Below are 18,788 nucleotides of genomic sequence, written 5' to 3'. Positions count from 1 at the left end.
GGCATCCATAGTGAGTTCTTCAATCAGATCTTGTCATCCAAAGGATCTCGTGGAGCTCGGATTGAGATATGAAAGACTCTTCTGGCCAAGAGGAGCCGGTCTTCTGTAGCAGAGGATATGGAGATGAGTGCTTTGCAATCTCTACAAGACCGAACAATCTTTCAAAGATGCAAATATATCGGGCTACACCTCATGGTTTATGCATTATTGTATGATGAGAGAATATGTTATTACACGAGCAGGTAGCTTGTTACAGATGACAATTTCGCGTACACGTTTGTGTATGCAAGGAAACAAGAAATCTATGTTTCAAATAGAACAATGAAAGATTGATTCATCTATTTGAAATAAAGTATAATGGAACTAGAAATCTTCATCCTTCCCTGGTTTCTCCCTCCGAGTCCCTTGTGCTATTTTAGGATGTGAGAGCAAACATGGAACGTTTGGTTTTTCATTTGAAATACATTCAATCTAACCACATCAAATGTTAATACCGTCATATGCTTGTAATTTCAACCATGCTGCACAGACCAATTCATCATGTGAAGTGATTCATTATTTAGACTTGAATCACACTCATTTGATTGTTCCACCAGATCATAACAATAAGATAGGGTGCATCCGAAATGGCACCCTATGTTTCCTGTAAAAGGCACAAATTGTGACCAGAGCCCCGGTCACAAGTAGTGCACTATCAAAGAAATAGGGTGTCATTATGGACGCAGGCATAGAAATAGGCTGTATGTGTCTAGTCATTTTCACGTGTGGGTTGAAAACAAAGACCAAGGAAGATGAGATGACACATATAGTCTGCCTTGACAAACGGAGCTTCAGATATTATAGTTGAGTAGTCATCACAGTTTGCTAAATCTCTGCGTCGGAGGATAGAGTTGAAGGATGTGCCATGTATTGCACATGGCATTGGAGCCACCTTATATGAATGTATACAATCATATAATACATGGCAACAACACATCTCCTTTTCACAGTTCAAAATAACCTACACCCACCCTGAAGCCAAGAGTAAGGATCTGATTTTCGTGTCAGTTACAAATGCAAATAAATCCTTGTCCAGTAGATGCAGTGGTGTAAAGTACTTAAGTAAAAATACTTTAAAGTACTACTTAAATCATTCTTTGGGGGTATCTGTACTGTACTATTTATATATTTAACAACTTTTACTTCACTACATTCCTAAATATAATAATGTACTTTTTACTCCATACATTTTCCCTAACACCCCAAAGTACTAATTTCATTTTGAATGCTTAGCAGGACAGAAAAATTGTCCAATTCAGGCAATTCAGGAGAACATCCCTGGTCATCCCTACTGCCTCTGATCTGGCGGACTCACTGGTCATCCCTACTGCCTCTGATCTGGCGGACTCACTGGTCATCCCTACTGCCTCTGATCTGGCGGACTCACTGGTCATCCCTACTGCCTCTGACCTGGCCGACTCACTGGTCATCCTTACTGCTTATGATCTGGCAGACTCATTGGCCATCCCTACTGCCTCTGATCTGGCGGACTCACTGGTCATCCCTACTGCCTCTGATCTGGCGGACTCACTGGTCAGCCCTACTGCCTCTGATCTGGCGGACTCACTGGTCATCCCTACTGCCTCTGATCTGGCCGACTCACTGGTCATCCCTACTGCCTCTGATCTGGCCGACTCACTGGTCATCCCTACTGCCTCTGATCTGGCAGACTCACTGGTCATCCTTACTGCTTCTGATCTGGCAGACTCACTGGCCAGCCCTACTGCCTCTGATCTGGCGGACTCACTGGTCAGCCCTACTGCCTCTGATCTGGCGGACTCACTGGCCATCCCTACTGCCTCTGATCTGGTGGACTCACTGGTCATCCTTACTGCTTCTGATCTGGCAGACTCACTGGTCATCCCTACTGCCTCTGATCTGGCCGACTCACTGGTCATCCCTACTGCCTCTGATCTGGCCGACTCACTGGTCATCCCTACTGCCTCTGATCTGGCAGACTCACTGGTCATCCCTACTGCCTCTGATCTGGCGGACTCACTGGTCAGCCCTACTGCCTCTGATCTGGCGGACTCACTGGTCAGCCCTACTGCCTCTGATCTGGCCGACTCACTGGTCAGCCCTACTGCCTCTGATCTGGCCGACTCACTGGTCAGCCCTACTGCCTCTGATCTGGCGGACTCACTGGTCAGCCCTACTGCCTCTGATCTGGCGGACTCACTGGTCATCCTTACTGCCTCTGATCTTGCGGACTCACTGGTCAGCCCTACTGCCTCTGATCTGGCGGACTCACTGGTCAGCCCTACTGCCTCTGATCTTGCGGACTCACTGGTCAGCCCTACTGCCTCTGATCTGGCGGACTCACTGAACACATGCTTTGTGTGTAAATTATGTCTGAGTGTTGGAGTGTGTCCCTGGATATCCATAAATATAAAAACAAGACAACGGTGCCATTTGATTTGCTTAATATAAGGAATTTGAAATTATTTATACATTTACTTTTGATACTTAAGTATATTTTAGCAATTACATTTACTTTTGATGCTTAAGTATATTTAAAACCAAATACTTTTATAATTTTACTCATGTAGTGTTTTACTGGGTGACTTTCACTTTTACTTGAGTCATTTTCTATTAATGTATCTTTACTTTTACTCATGTATGACAATTGGGTACTTTTTCCACCACTGAGTGACTACCGATTTAATGCTCTCTCCGATATATGACATTGAAAAACACGTGCATATCACATTCTGTGTTGTGGAACACGTCTACTTATGAGGTATACAGTGGTTAAGTACACACATTGTTAACAGAGGATTTCTTCTTCAGATGATCGATGCGCCTCTCCTCTCTCTCCTTAGCTCAGGAACACTAACAGAGAAACACTGACGTAGGCTTCAACCGTCACAGTAACGAACGAGGGCTAGTCTCACCGAGGAGCCCCACAAACAGCCTGCGCTCTGTCTGGTGGTAGGACTAGATCCCCTATCGTTGCATGTAATCAAATACTCACAAACCCTTTATACCCAACCGCCCCCCGTCTCCATCTCCTCCTCCAGAGATCTCTCTAAGAAGACGCCACGTTAAAAGCAATGTAAGCAACTGAAATATAAATGCATTTAGGGCTGAAATCCATTTAAGGAGTTGAAGCAGTACAGTAAAGCGTGCTCTGGGCACCTTTTAAAAGGGCCTCTGGCGTCTGAATGTGCAACACGTCAGTAACACCGGGCTGCCACCTACCTCTGATATACTGCATTATGGATGTGCATCAGTTTGACTACTGTAAGCTCCACTCAACATCTATCGACGCACGCACATGTTGGTGGAGTGTGTGTGCCCGGACACGCATGCATGTAGACTACACATGAGTATTTATACACATGTGCACGCATACACAGAGGTTTCACACACACACGCTCGCTATACAGTGGTTCTGAATTGTGTGTGAGTGTTCTACCACAGATCATATGTGCTGTACAGTGTGAAAATATAGCAGGTCGCTAACAGTATTGTATGCACTCCCTTCTCCTGGGGCCTGGGGTAGACAGTAAGTGATGCCCCCATAGCCTGTCTGTCTGATGGGCATGCAGGACACAACTCTGCAGGCTGGACAGAATGAACAGACACACACACACACACCAGAGGTGTGGGAGATAGTCGCTGTCCCTGGTGCTGAAATCCCAGAGGATCTTCGGTGTTGTCCAGGGTTCAAAGTAGTTTCATCGGTTGATGATTTTGTTGCTCTAAAATTGCTGTTTGTTTCATTAAATATCCAAACAGATTTATAATAGAACGTATCTATGAAAGAACAAAATGAGTCTGCTTAAACCTTTGAACAAATGTACTTTTATTAAAAAGAAGAAACTGAACAAAAAATGTAATTGATGTCGGAATAAAGACATAGTAGACTACTTGAGTTTCACATTCTGAACAGATTGAAATACTTTATTAAACCTGGGCCATGACAGTCAAGGAGGCTATAGAATTCAGCTGAACATGCTGAAAGAAATCATGTTTTCTATACTCCCTTTAATGTTGTGTTGTATTTGTTGGCTCAATACATCAGCGGTTCAAGGATGCATTTCAGCAGCAAACGGCAAACTACCATTTGCACAGGCAACGGCAAACAAATCCATCTGTGACCATAAGATAAACACAGATCATGATTGTGTGCATTCCAATTGTCACCGTTTCCCTATATAGTGCTCCAGGTCAAAAGTAGCGCACTATATAGGGAGTAGGGTGCCATTTGGGACACGGCCAATGGGTTTGGTCTGAATGTGAAGTGTCTCACTCGTCAGTGTCACTGAAACAGAATGGAGTGTGAACGGAGTGTCTGTGACTCTGAAAGGGGATTTGACATTGAAACCAGAGAGCAGTATAGGAACTATCTGTAGGAGCACTGCATGGTTCTGGCTGCGTGTCTGTTGATTTATTATCTAGTTTTATTTGCATTGCAGTCGGTCTGAAAGGAAGGCAAGGATAGAAAGGACACAGTCTTTTGTATTGAGATGTGGATGGAGTTTTTGATGTGACTCAGAGTCTTGAGACTGAATGAATGTCCCAAGGTGATGTCTTTTGAATGGATAATGTCACATAACAGGGTTGACAAGCACCAATTCAAGATGTTTTGATACACAGTGTTTGAGTGCACCACTTTCAACATATATTTATTCATCCCGTAGTTATGGGTAAAAATGCTAAATCAGTTCAATTGTATAGATTAGTTATTTCATTTAAAGCAGTAAAATGTTTGCCTTGATGTTTTAATATAGACAGAAATAATTTAAAAAAATAATAATGAAATTGACAATAAATGAACATATTGATTTTTATTTGGCTCAAACTATAAATCATTATGTCTAAACCTTTGCCTTCCAACACAGAATGAGCAGCCAGCGTTAAATGGGGATGAACTGGTAAATCAGTAGGCCTTACTCCAAAGGTCCTAAAATCATTTTTAAGGGTATATACAGTTGAAGTCGGAAGTTTACATACACCTTAGCCAAATACATTTAAACTCAGTTTTTCACAATTCCTGGCATTTAATCCTAGTAAGAATTCCCTGTCTTAGGTGAGTTAGGATCACCACTTTATTTTAAGAATGTGAAATTACTGTGGATATAGATACTTTTGTACCTGTTTCCTCCAGCATCTTCACAAGGTCCTTTGCTGTTGTTCTGGGATTGATTTGCACTTTTCGCACCAAAGTACATTCATCTCTAGGAGACAGAACACGTCTCCTTCCTGAGCGGTATGACGGCTGCGTGGCCCCATGGTGTTTATACTTGCGTACTATTGTTTGTACTGATCTAGAGGTCTACAATTTTTTTGCTGAGGCCTTGGCTGATTTCTTTTCATTTTCCCATGATGTAAAGCAAAGAGGCACTGAGTTTGAAGGTAGGCCTTGAAATACAACTTCACCTCCTTGAAACACAACTTCACCTCCAATTGACTCAAATTATGTCAAATAGCCTATCAGAAGCTTCTAAAGCCATGACATCATTTTCTGGAGTTTTCCAAGCTGTTTAAAGGCACAGTCAACTTAGTGTATGTAAACTTCTGACCCACTGGAATTGTGATACAGGGAATTATAAGTGAAATAATCTGTCTGTAAACAATTGGAAAAATTACTTGTGACATACATAAAGTAGATGTCCTAACCGACTTGCCAAAACTATAGTTTGTTAACAAGAAATTTGTGGAGTGGTTGAAAAACGAGTTTTAATGACTCCAACCTAAGTGTATGTAAATTTCCAACTTCAACTGTACATCTAAGAGCATTCAATCAAATAAACATTCTGTCAAGGCCAAATCTGAGTTAATAGGTCTGTATAAATACCTGATATGAATATCTTTGCTTCAATGAAACTACCAAAGATTGGTTCATACTCTCTGTTTTTACAGTATGCTACATGATGACTGTGCACCACAGGCCCTCTGAAGGCCAGGGTCTAAGGAGGGGAAATAGTTTTTAGTCTGTGGTACATGCAGGAGTTTTGAAATGTCAGGGCAGGTTTGAGTAAGATTCTATTGCTTTCCAAATAGAAATCTGCCCTTTGTACAGTGTGAAGCTGTGCACAGTGGAACTTTAGAAACAGACTTTAGAAACAGAAGCAATGTCCCAGATAGTGGCAGTTATGTACAATTGATACATAGTGATTTTTTTCGAGAGAATAGTCACTGAGGCACAATGTAAGGCTGTATAAGGCTACGGGACTGCCTGGCTGTGATCCCCCTGTGTCCGTCTGGCCTGGAGCTTGGTGGTACACCCTGACAAACGGAATTATCACAGGGATAAATTAGCAGCCGTCCCTGATGGTGTGGCCTGCCAGGATGACATTTTTCCTTGGCCTTTTGTTCTCTCCGCAGGGGACTCAACCTCCCGGAGCCTCTACCACCCTCTCCCACCCTGCCAGAAACTAAAGAGTTGGATGGGGAAGGAGAGAGAGAGAGAGAGAGAAGAAAGAAAGAAAGAAAGAAAGAAAGAAAGAAAGAAAGAGAGAGAGAGCTGGAAAGAGAGGGCTTATGGGTCTTTCTATAAATAATGGGGCTAATGTGTGACGTTGGGATACAAATTCAAGGACTTCCAGGGACTTTTTCAAGCACTTAATTGTAATTTTCAAGATTCTCAATGTTATACAATAGTAAAATGTATATAATTGTACATATAGGGCCTAATACAGAACCCTCCTTCTACCCCCAAAAGCATGCAAAAAGTGTAAAAAAAGTAGTCCTCTACCACTTTTATTCAAATTATTATTACATTCTAAAATTTGTGAGAGTAATGTGGACTTCCTGACTAAATAGATTGGATGCCTGCATGGTGTTTTTTCTGTAGGCTAAAGTCATGAATAGCAGTAGCATTCATCTCACCATTTGAATCTCACTATCGCTGTTTTTATAATGAGAACGTTACCAAAAACCAGTTTCCTTTTTTAATGAAAGGATTTGTATGTAAAGCCAAGTTGAAGCCAACATTACAATTTGAAACAGCCGGAAACAAATGAAAGTGGCCACATCTAGCACAGAAACTGATTAAAAATGTTATCACAGATAATTTAAGGCAGCAGGAGAATTTAAAAATTGGCTGCAATAATTACAAGGACTTTTCAAGCAGGCAACCTCAAGCTCCTTGCATTGCAAGTGTAACATGGAAAACGCAATATATTTGTCATGTTATTTCATTACATTTACATTACCAGATCATTGTGTGAATGAGCCCACTAGGCTATGTAATGTGTTGTCAATATATAAAATCATTAAAAGGAATAGCGCTGGGTGTTACGCAACAGTCTATCCTACAGAATTGAACACAGTAGACCTAGACTCAGTGTCCAATTCAAGGCACAAAACATGAACTCATTACCTTGATGAACGAGACCCTGCTGTAAGTCAAGCAGACAACAGATGATCAACACCAATTCGCTAGGGATATTAGGTCCAACGTGGATCCAGGCACAACTGTCTTCACCAGGATAACGAATTAGACAGCAAAATATTCTGGCCGTTGCTTGTGAACAGCTTTTTTCCAGCACTTGGGCTGCGGTCAAATATGGTGTAATTGCAGATTGCAATTTGGGGCGTTTCTTCATGTGGGTGTGTCCTGCTATCAGGAAATGCCTATTGATACCTGCCATTGGTCAATTCCGGTCTTACAATTCTGATGGTTTCTCAACACAGATGATTTGTTTACAAAGCAGTTTAGGATAACTAATGTGGCAGGCTAGGATAATTCCCGTGGCAGGTTAGGTGAATTAGTGTGGCAGGTTAGGAGACTGAGGTTATGAAAATGGGTATGGTTAAGCTTAGTTACAATGCTACAGTTGTCAACAACTGTTGTCTCCGACTGTCACGCCCTGACCATAGAGACCCCTCAGGGTTCTCCATGGTGTTTTAGGTCAGGGCGTGACTAGGCGTGTTTCTAGGTATTATATTTCTATGTTGGTGTGTGTGTATGGTTCCCAATTAGAGGCAACTGAATATCGTTACCTCTAATTGGGGATCATACTTAGTGTGCCCTTTTTCCCACCTGCTATGTGGGAGATTGTTTTGTATGAGTGCCTATGTGCGCTACGTATTTCACGATCGTTACATCTTTGTTGTTTTGAAAGTTTCACTATCATTAAAATGTGGAACTCTACTCACGCTGCGCCTTGGTCCAATTATTCATACGACGGTCGTGACAGAATATCCCACCTAGCCAGGACCAAGCAGCGTGGCCAGGAGGTGAAGGAGAGTTGGTCATGGGAAGAGATACTAGGTGGATGCGAGACCCTTCCTTGGCGGGAGTCGCCGAGGAGTAAAGGAGGACAGCGACGACGCCAGGGTCCGCGGCCACAAACAACCCAAGGGCAACCCCAAGATTCTTTTGGGGGGGGCACAAGGGGCGGTCGGCCGAGCCGAGGAGAGAGCCAGAGACCGTCTGGGAGTCGATGGAGCAGTTTGAGAAGGGATATCGGAGAAAGATGTTGGCTAGGAGTATGCTGCAGCGCAGGCGTTTTGAGGAGCGTGTCATCAGTCCGGTGCAACCTGTGCCAGCTCCACGCACCAGGCCTCCAGTGCGTCTTCCCAGCCCGGTACGTCCTGTGCCAGCTCCTCGCACTAGCCCTGAGGACCGTGTCATCAGTCCGGTGCAACCTGTGCCGGCTCCACGCACCAGGCCTCCAGTGCGCCTTCCCAGCCCGGTACGTCCTGTGCCGGCTCCCCGCACTAGCCCTGAGGACCGTGTCATCAGTCCGGTGCAACCTGTGCCGGCTCCACGCACCAGGCCTCCAGTGCGCCTTTCCAGCCCGGTACGTCCTGTGCCGGCTCCCCGCACTCGCCCTGAGGAGCGTGTCATCAGTCCGGTGCAACCTGTGCCGGCTCCACGCACCAGGCCTCCAGTGCGCCTTCCCAGCCCGGTAGGTCCTGTACCGGCTCCCCGCACTCGTCCACCAGTGCGTGTGTACAGTCCGGAGTCTCCAGCGACGGTCCACAGCCCTGAACCTCCAGCGACGGTTCACAGTCCAGAGCTTCCAGCGACGGTTCACAGTCCAGATTCTCCAGTGACGGTCCACGGTCCAGAGCCTCCAGTGACGGTCCATGGCCCGGAGCTTCCAGTGACGGTCCATGGCCCGGAGCCTCCAGTGACGGTCCACGGCCCGGAGCCTCCAGTGACGGTCCACGGCCCGGAGCTTCCTGTGCCGTTGCCATGGCTGGAGCCTTCCACTGTGCCGATGCCCAGTCCAGGCATGGCGTCCAGTCCCGCTCCATGGCCGAAGCCTTCCTCTGCGCCGGTGCTCAGTCCAGGCACGGCGTCCAGTCCCGCTCCATGGCCGGAGCCTTCCTCTGCGCCGGTGCTCAGTCCAGGCATGGCGTCCAGTCCCGCTCCATGGCCGGAGCCTTCCTCTGTGCCGGTGCTCAGTCCAGGCATGGCATCCAGTCCCGCTCCATGGCCGGAGCCTTCCTCTGCGCCGGTGACCAGTCCAGGCACGATGTCCAGTCCCGCTCCATGGCCGGAGCCTTCCTCTGCAACGGTGACCAGTCCAGGCACGGCGTTCAGCCCGGCTCCATGGCCGGATCCGTGGTCTGAGCGGGTGCTACTTCCCGCAACGGAGCCGCCACCGACGCTAGTTGCCCACCCTAACCCTCCCCATCTAGTTTCAGGCTTTTGCGCTCGGAGTCCGCACCTTTGGGGGGGGGGGGGGTACTGTCACGCCCTGACCATAGAGAGCCCTCGGGATTGGTGTTTTAGGTCAGGGCGTGACTAGGGGGGTTTCTAGGTATTATATTTCTATGTTGGTGTGTGTGTATGGTTCCCAATTAGAGGCAGCTGAATATCATTACCTCTAATTGGGGATCATACTTAGTGTGTCCTTTTTCCCACCTGCTATGTGGGAGATTCTGCTGTGATGACTTCACTTCCTGTCTCTTGCAGACTTGTTTACGCTGTTGTGCGTTTTTGTTGCCGTTTTTACTTTGCTACCTGACGGTTTTTACTTTTTCATTACCGTATATTTTTACTTTTTCCCTCACTCAACTTTTTTTTCATTCAACTCTCCTACCCCGGAGGTTTTATCTGGACATGGTTCGTCAGGACTTCAAACAGCCGAAGCTAAGTAACATTAACATGATGCCTTCTAATTGCAGTCGTTGTACTCATAATATACAGGAGAACGATCGCCTTACGGCAAGGATAGCTGTGCTGCAAGCCCAGCTTCAGACGCAATCGTTAGGCAAGGGTCATTTCAGTGTAGGAAAGGATGAAACAGCGTCTGTGCCACCAGCAAGTACAGATAGTAACGTTAGTATAAACCCCCTCGCACGGTCCCCGCAGCCGGACATCTTTCTCATGGCTTCTGGAGGGAAACGCTGTAGGAATGCTCAACCGGTGTCGCTTATTCAGCCGACAGAAACTTTCAACCGGTTCTCCCCGTTAAGCGAGTCAGAGTCGGAGGCCGAGACTTCTCTGGTCTCTGCTCCTCCCGTTGTGGGGTCTGAGACGCCGACGGCTCCCACCATTAGCTCTGACAAATTGAAAACCCTAGTCATTGGCGACTCCATTACCCGCAGTATTAGACTTCAAACTAATCATCCAGCGATCATACACTGTTTACCAGGGGGCAGGGCTACCGACGTTAAGGCTAATCTAAAGACGGTGCTGGCTAAAGCTAAAACTGGCGAGTGTAGAGAGTATAGAGATATTGTTATCCACGTCGGCACCAACGATGTTAGGATGAAACAGTCAGAGGTCACCAAGCGCAATATAGCTTCAGCGTGTAAATCAGCTAGAAAGATGTGTCGGCATCGAGTAATTGTCTCTGGCCCCCTCCCAGTTAGGGGGAGTGATGAGCTCTACAGCAGAGTCTCACAACTCAATCGCTGGATGAAAACTGTTTTCTGCCCCTCCCAAAAGATAGAATTTGTAGATAACTGGCCCTCTTTCTGGGATTCACCCACAAACAGGACCAAGCCTGGCCTGCTGAGGAGTGACGGACTCCATCCTAGCTGGAGGGGTGCTCTCATCTTATCTACGAACATAGACAGGGCTCTAACTCCTCTAGCTCCACAATGAAATAGGGTGCAGGCCAGGCAGCAGGCTGTTAGCCAGCCAGCCTGCCAGCTTAGTGGAGTCTGCCACTAGCACAGTTAGCGTAGTCAGCTCAGCTTTCCCCATTGAGACCGTGTCTGTGCCTCGATCTTGGTTGGGCAAAATTAAAAATGGCGGTGTTCGCTTCAGTAATCTTACTAGTATAAAGACCTCCTCCATTCCTGCCATTATTGAAAGAGATTGTGATACTTCACATCTCAAAATTGGGTTACTTAATGTTAGATCCCTCACTTCCAAGGCAGTTATAGTCAATGAACTAATCACTGATCATAATCTTGATGTGATTGGCCTGACTGAAACATGGCTTAAGCCTGATGAATTTACTGTGTTAAATGAGGCCTCACCCCCTGGTTACACTAGTGACCAAACCCCCCGTGCATCCGGCAAAGGCGGAGGTGTTGCTAACATTTACAATAGCAAATTTCAATTTACAAAAAAAAAAACAATGACGTTTTCGTCTTTTGAGCTTCTAGTCATGAAATCTATGCAGCCTACTCAATCACTTTTTATAGCTACTGTTTACAGGCCTTCTGGGCCATATGCAGTGTTCCTTACTGAGTTCCCTGAATTCCTATCGGATCTTGTAGTCATAGCAGATAATATTCTAATTTTTGGTGACTTTAACATTCACATGGAAAAGTCCACAGACCCACTCCAAAAGGCTTTCGGAGCCATCATCGACTCAGTGGGTTTTGTCCAACATGTCTCTGGACCTACTCACTGCCACAGTCATACTCTGGACCTAGTTTTGTCCCATGGAATAAATGTTGTGGATCTTAATGTTTTTCCTCATAATCCTGGATTATCGGACCACCATTTTATTGCGTTTACAATTGCAACAAATAATCTGCTCAGACCCCAACCAAGGAAGATTAAAAGTCGTGCTATAAATTCTCAGACAACCCAAAGATTCCTTGATGCCCTTCCAGACTCCCTCTGCCTACCCAAGGACGTCAGAGGACAAGAATCAGTTAACCACCTAACCGAGGAACTCAATTCAACCTTGCGCAATACCCTAGATGCAGTTGCACCCCTAAAAATTAAAAACATCTGTCATAAGAAACTAGCTCCCTGGTATACAGGAAATACACGAGCTCTGAAGCAAGCTTCCAGAAAATTGGAACGGAAATGGCGCCACACTAAACTGGAAGTTTTCCGACTAGCTTGGAAAGACAGTACCGTGCAGTATCGAAGAGCCCTCACTGCTGCACGATCATCCTATTTTTCCAACTTAATTGAGGAAAATAAGAATAATCCGAAATTTCTTTTTGACATTGTCGCAAAGCTAACTAAAAAGCAGCATTCGCAAATGGAGGATGGCTTTCACTTCAGCAGTAATACATTTATGAACTTTTTTGAGGAAAAGATCATGATCATTAGAAAGCAAATTACGGACTCATCTTTAAATCTGGGTATTCCTCCAGGGCTTCATTGTCCAGAGTCTGCACAACTCTGCCAGGACCTTGGCTCAAGGGAGATACTAAAGTGTTTTAGTACTATATCTCTTGACACAATGATGAAAATAATCATGGCCTCCAAACCCTCAAGCTGCATACTGGACCCTATTCCAACTAAACTACTGAAAGAGCTGCTTCCTGTGCTTGGCCCTCCTATGTTGAACATAATAAATGGCTCTCTATCCACCGGATGTGTACCAAGCTCACTAAAAGTGGCAGTAATAAAGCCTCTCTTGAAAAAGCCGAATCTTGACCCAGAAATTATAAAAAACTATCGGCCTATATCGAATCTTCCATTCCTCTCAAAAATTTTAGAAAAAGTTGTTGCGCAGCAACTCACTGCCTTCCTGAAGACAAACAATGTATACGAAACGCTTCAGTCTGGTTTTAGACCCCATCATAGCACTGAGACTGCACTTGTGAAGGTGGTAAATGACCTTTTAATGACGTCAGACCGAGGCTCTGCATCTGTCCTCGTGCTCCTAGATCTTAGTGCCGCTTTTGATACCATCGATCACCACATTCTTTTGGAGAGATTGGAAACCCAAATTGGTCTACATGGACAAGTTCTGGCCTGGTTTAGATCTTATCTGTCGGAAAGATATCAGTTTGTCTCTGTGAATGGTTCGTCCTCTGACAAATCAATTGTAAATTTCGGTGTTCCTCAAGGTTCCGTTCTAGGACCACTATTGTTTTCACTATATATTTTACCTCTTGGGGATGTCATTCGAAAACATAATGTTAAATTTCACTGCTATGCGGACGACACACAGCTGTACATTTCAATGAAACATGGTGAAGCCCCAAAATTGCCCTCGCTAGAAGCCTGTGTTTCAGACATAAGGAAGTGGATGGCTGCAAATGTTCTACTTTTAAACTCGGACAAAACAGAGATGCTTGTCCTAGGTCCCAAGAAACAAAGAGATCTTCTGTTGAATCTGACAATTAATCTGGATGGTTGTACAGTCGTCTCAAATAAAACTGTGAAGGACCTCGGCGTTACTCTGGACCCTGATCTCTCTTTTGAAGAACATATCAAGACTGCTTCAAGGACAGCTTTTTTCCATCTACGTAACATTGCAAAAATCAGAAACTTTCTGTCCAAAAATGACGCAGAAAAATTAATCCATGCTTTTGTTACTTCTAGGCTCGACTACTGCAATGCTCTACTTTCCGGCTACCCGGATAAAGCACTAAACAAACTTCAGTTAGTGCTAAATACGGCTGCTAGAATCCTGACTAGAACCAAAAAATTTGATCATATTACTCCAGTGCTAGCTTCCCTACACTGGCTTCCTGTTAAGGCAAGGGCTGATTTCAAGGTTTTACTGCTAACCTACAAAGCATTACATGGGCTTGCTCCTACCTATCTTTCCGATTTGGTCCTGCCGTACATACCTACACGTACGCTACGGTCACAAGACGCAGGCCTCCTAATTGTCCCTAGAATTTCTAAGCAAACGGCTGGAGGTAGGGCTTTCTCCTATAGAGCTCCATTTTTATGGAATGGTCTGCCTACCCATGTGAGAGACGCAGACTCAGTCTCAACCTTTAAGTCTTTACTGAAGACTTATCTCTTCAGTAGGTCCTATGATTAAGTATAGTCTGGCCCAGGAGTGTGAAGGTGAACGGAAAGGCTGGAGCAACGAACCGCCCTTGCTGTCTCTGCCTTGTCGGTTCCCCTCTTCCCACTGGGATTCTCTGCCTCTAACCCTTTTACAGGGGCTGAGTCACTGACTTACTGGTGTTCTTCCATGCCGTCCATGGGAGGGGTGCGTCACTTGAGTAGGTTGAGCCACTGACGTGGTCTTCCTGTCTGGGTTGGCGCCCCCCCCTTGGGTTGTGCCGTGGCGGACATCTTTGTGGGCTATACTCGGCCTTGTCTTCGGACGGTAAGTTGGTGGTTGTAGATATCCCTCTAGTGGTGTGGGGGCTGTGCTTTGGCAAAGTGGGTGGGGTTATATCCTGCCTGTTTGGCCCTGTCCGGGGGTATCATCGGATGGGGCCACAGTGTCTTCTGATCCCTCCTGTCTCAGCCTCCAGTATTTATGCTGCAGTAGTTTATGTGTCGGGGGGCTAGGGTCAGTCTGTTACATCTGGAGTATTCTCTTGTCTTATCCGGTGTCCTGTGTGAATGTAAATATGCTCTCTCTAATTCTCTCTTCTCTCTTTCTTTCTTTCTTTCTCTCGGAGGACCTGAGCCCTAGGACCATGCCTCAGGACTACCTGGCATGATGACTCCTTGCTGTCCCCAGTCCACCTGGCCATGCTGCTGCTCCAGTTTCAACTGTTCTGCCTGCGGCTACGGAACCCTGACCTGTTCACCGGACGTGCTTGTTGCACCCTCGACAATTACTATGATTATTATTATTTGACCATGCTGGTCATTTACGAACATTTTAACATCTTGACCATGTTCTGTTATAATATCCACCCGGCACAGCCAGAAGAGGACTGGCCACCCCTCATAGCCTGGTTCCTCTCTAGGTTTCTTCCTAGGTTTTTGGCCTTTCTCAGGAGTTTTTCCTAGGGAGTTTTTCCCAGCCACCGTGCTTCTTTCACATGCATTGCTTGCTGTTTGGGGTTTTAGGCTGGGTTTCTGTACAGCACTTTGAGATTTCAGCTGATGTACGAAGGGCTATATAAATAAATTTGATTTGATTTGATTTGATTTAGATTGTTTTGTATGAGTGCCTATGTGCGCTACGTATTTCATGATCGTTATATCTTTGTTGTTTTGGAAGTTTCACGATCATTAAAATGTGGAACTCTACTCACGCTGCATCTTGGTCCAATTATTCATACGACGGTCGTGACACCGACGTGAAAGAAACGGCCATGGACCAATAGCGAGCATCAACGGGAGTAGCTTGATATCAAGAAACGCCTATATCATAAAACGCCCCTAATTGCACTGTGCAATTACACCCTTCTCCTGTTGTTGCATCGCATGTGCTATCACAACAGCTGTTCGTCACTTGACTGGCATTCAGAAAATGTTATTTGTGTGCCCATGAAAACTCTTTTCACCCCGTAACGTAAGGAGACACGAAGTGTTACGTAGTTACCCTGCATTTGTGAGATCTCTATACAAAAATACTGTCCAACAGCTACTGTAGATCCAGGATTCTTACAGGGATTCAAGTTCAATGTCTAATTTAACTGATTAATGCATAATATATGATACAATGACAACTTACACTGCCATAAATGCAAGGACAGAAAAGTCATGTCTTATATTTTGGACAAATCCGTCAAGACACCAACCATGATAAAGGGTTAAACAAATTTGATTGAATATAGTAATGATCCCCTTTATAGCTTAATGTAATGATTTTTTTTGCAGATTATTATCGATGACTTATCAACAAGTTGTCCAGTTTAGGAAATCCTCACTGGTACCCTAGTTCATAGAAAGACCCTGCCCCCCCCCCATCTCTCTCTGCACACAGAAGGGGCAGGCCATCACATCACAGGGCGCTTACAGAATGTTTTTTAATGAGCCATCAGAAGAATTAAGGCTGATGTAAAAAAAAAAGCCCCGTATCCCCTAATTTCACCTCATTAATTAGACGGAAATTGCGCTCATCAAAGGGATCCTGGAAGCTTCCCTCTCTGTGGGAAACATGGTGGGGGGAGTTTAGTTCCAGGGCACTTAGTTTTCCTGCATGGAGCTAGCTAGGGTGCTTATCTGCATCCCCAATGGCACCCTATCCCCTATATATTGCACTACTAGGGCCCATGAGGCTCTGTTCAGAAATATTACACTATAAGGGGATAGGGTGCCATTTGGGATACAGGCTATGCCTAGTGTTCCTGCTTGGAGCTAGCTAGCCTCCAGACATGGGCCTAGCTCTAGCTGCCAGCCAAAGCAGGCTTCATCAGCACACAACGCTAGGGGATGAAGACAACTGTTGATTAAGCACATACACCAAGTAATTTCACAGTTTTGGAAGGGAATTTTTTTCAAATGATGAATAGACAAGGAGACATCATTGTACACTATGTTAATTACAATGACTTGACTTAGCTACTTAACTTGTTCCTTTTAGCTCCTTGTGGAGCAAAGGTCTTCAACAGTGCAACGTCAGTATGTTAAGAAAATCAACCTATTTCTTCATTGCTTGGATCCAGTGGAGGCTGCTGAGTGGAGGACGGCGCATAATCATATCTGGAACGGAGCTAATGGAATGGCATCAAACACATAGAAACCATGTGTTTGATACCATTCCACTGATTCCGCTCCAGCCATTACCACGATCCCGTCCTTCCCAATTAAGGTGCCACCAACCTCCTGTGATTGGATCACTTGAAATGAAACACACATAGGCCTACAATATGTTTGATGACGGTCATAGTACTGTTCCACTCACGCATCCGTAGAAAGTGTTCGGTTCATTGTGAAGACCGCATATTCTGCTATTGTTGCTTGCATCTTCACGTACAAAGGCGAACATTCAGCCATGGATTCTAGCAGCTTTTTTAATTCATCATGTCCTGACTCACCAGAACCAAGGTCGTGTACACCCCCTCTCAGCCTGCCAGCCCTTTATTTACAAAGGTCTGCCTGCTGAATTTTGAGAAGACCCACTGTCTACTGGAATTAAGTTAACACTGGCCAGAGGAATGGGTTGCAATTAGAGAGAGTTGAAATAGAAAAGAGTGTGAAGGGCGAGTTTGAATTAAAAAAGAGGGGAAACCAGCACCAGGACAGACAGTATAGCGCTCCTCTTCAGATACTGTACATGAACAGAATGCTACAGACATTTCAAAACAAACCTTTTTCTTTTCTCTGTAGCGCAAAAAAAAGGTACAATAATGGTTCTAAAAATAAAGATGTAATTTAGCGTAAACATTTGTTAACTTTTTAATTTGGCATGAACACAACCAGCCATGATGTTTTCATCATATTGTCAAACAAATCACTTCAGAAAGTAGGCTACCTGCGCATGTTCATCCACTGTTTAGATGCTGGAAAAACCTGTTCCTGGAGAGCTACTAATTAGCTGTTTGAGAAGCTGAATCAGGATGGTTACAACTGGAGTTGGAGCAAACATCCACAGGAGGGTCGTTGCTAAAAGTTTTGAGAATGACACAAATATACATTTTCACAAAGTCTGCTGCCTCAGTTTGTATGATGGCAATTTGCATATACTCCAGAATGTTATGAAGAGTGATCAGATGAATTGCAAAGTCCCTCTTTGCCATGCAAATGAACTGAATCCCCAAAAAGGATTTCCCTGCATTTCAGCCCTGCCACAAAAGGACCAGCTGACATCATGTCAGTGATTCTCTCGTTAACACAGGTGTGAGTGTTGACGAGGACAAGGCTAGAGATCACTCTGTCATGCTGATTGAGTTCGAATAATAGACTGGAAGCTTCAAAAGGAGGGTGGTGCTTGGAATCATTGTTCTTCCTTGGGTACCTGCAAGGAAACACATGCCATCATCATTGCTTTGCACAAAAAGGGCTTCACAGGCAAGGATATTGCTGCCAGTAAGATTGCACCAAAATCAACCATTTATCGGATCATCAAGAACTTCAAGGAGAGCGGTTCAATTGTTGTGAAGAAGGCTTCAGGGCGCCTAAGAAAGTCCAGCAAGGGCCAGGAACGTGTCCTAAAGTTGATTCAGCTGCAGAATCGGGGCACCACCAATACAGAGCTTGCTCAGGAATGGCAGCAGGCAGGTGTGAGTGCATCTGCACGCACAGTGAGGTGAATACTTTTGGAGGATGGCCTGGTGTCAAGAAGGGCAGCAATGAAGCCACTTCTCTCCAGGAGAAACATCAGGGACAGGCTGATATTCTGCAAAATGTACAGGGATTGGACTGCTGAGGACTGGGGTAAAGTCATTTTCTCTGATGAATCCCCTTTCCGATTGTTTGGGGCATCCGGAAAAAAGCTTGTCCGGAGAAGACAAGGTGAGAGCTACCATCAGTCCTGTGTCATGCCAATAGTAAAGCATCCTGAGACCATTCATGTGTGGGGTTGCTTCTCAGCCAAGGGAGTGGGCTCACTCACAATTTTGCCTAAGAACACAGCCATGAATAAAGAATGGTACCAACACATCCTCCGAGAGTAACTTCTCCCAACCATCCAAACAAAACATCGATATTTTGGGTCCATGGCCAGGAAACTCCCCAGACCTTAATCCCATTGAGAACTTCTGGTCAATCCTCAAGAGGCGGATGGACAAACAAAACCCCACAAATTCTGACAAACTCCAAGCATTGATTA

The sequence above is a fragment of the Salmo trutta genome, chromosome 39 (assembly GCF_901001165.1).
Source record: "Salmo trutta chromosome 39, fSalTru1.1, whole genome shotgun sequence".
Classification (NCBI taxonomy): domain Eukaryota; kingdom Metazoa; phylum Chordata; class Actinopteri; order Salmoniformes; family Salmonidae; genus Salmo; species Salmo trutta.
Note: the sequence above shows the minus strand (reverse complement) of the source record.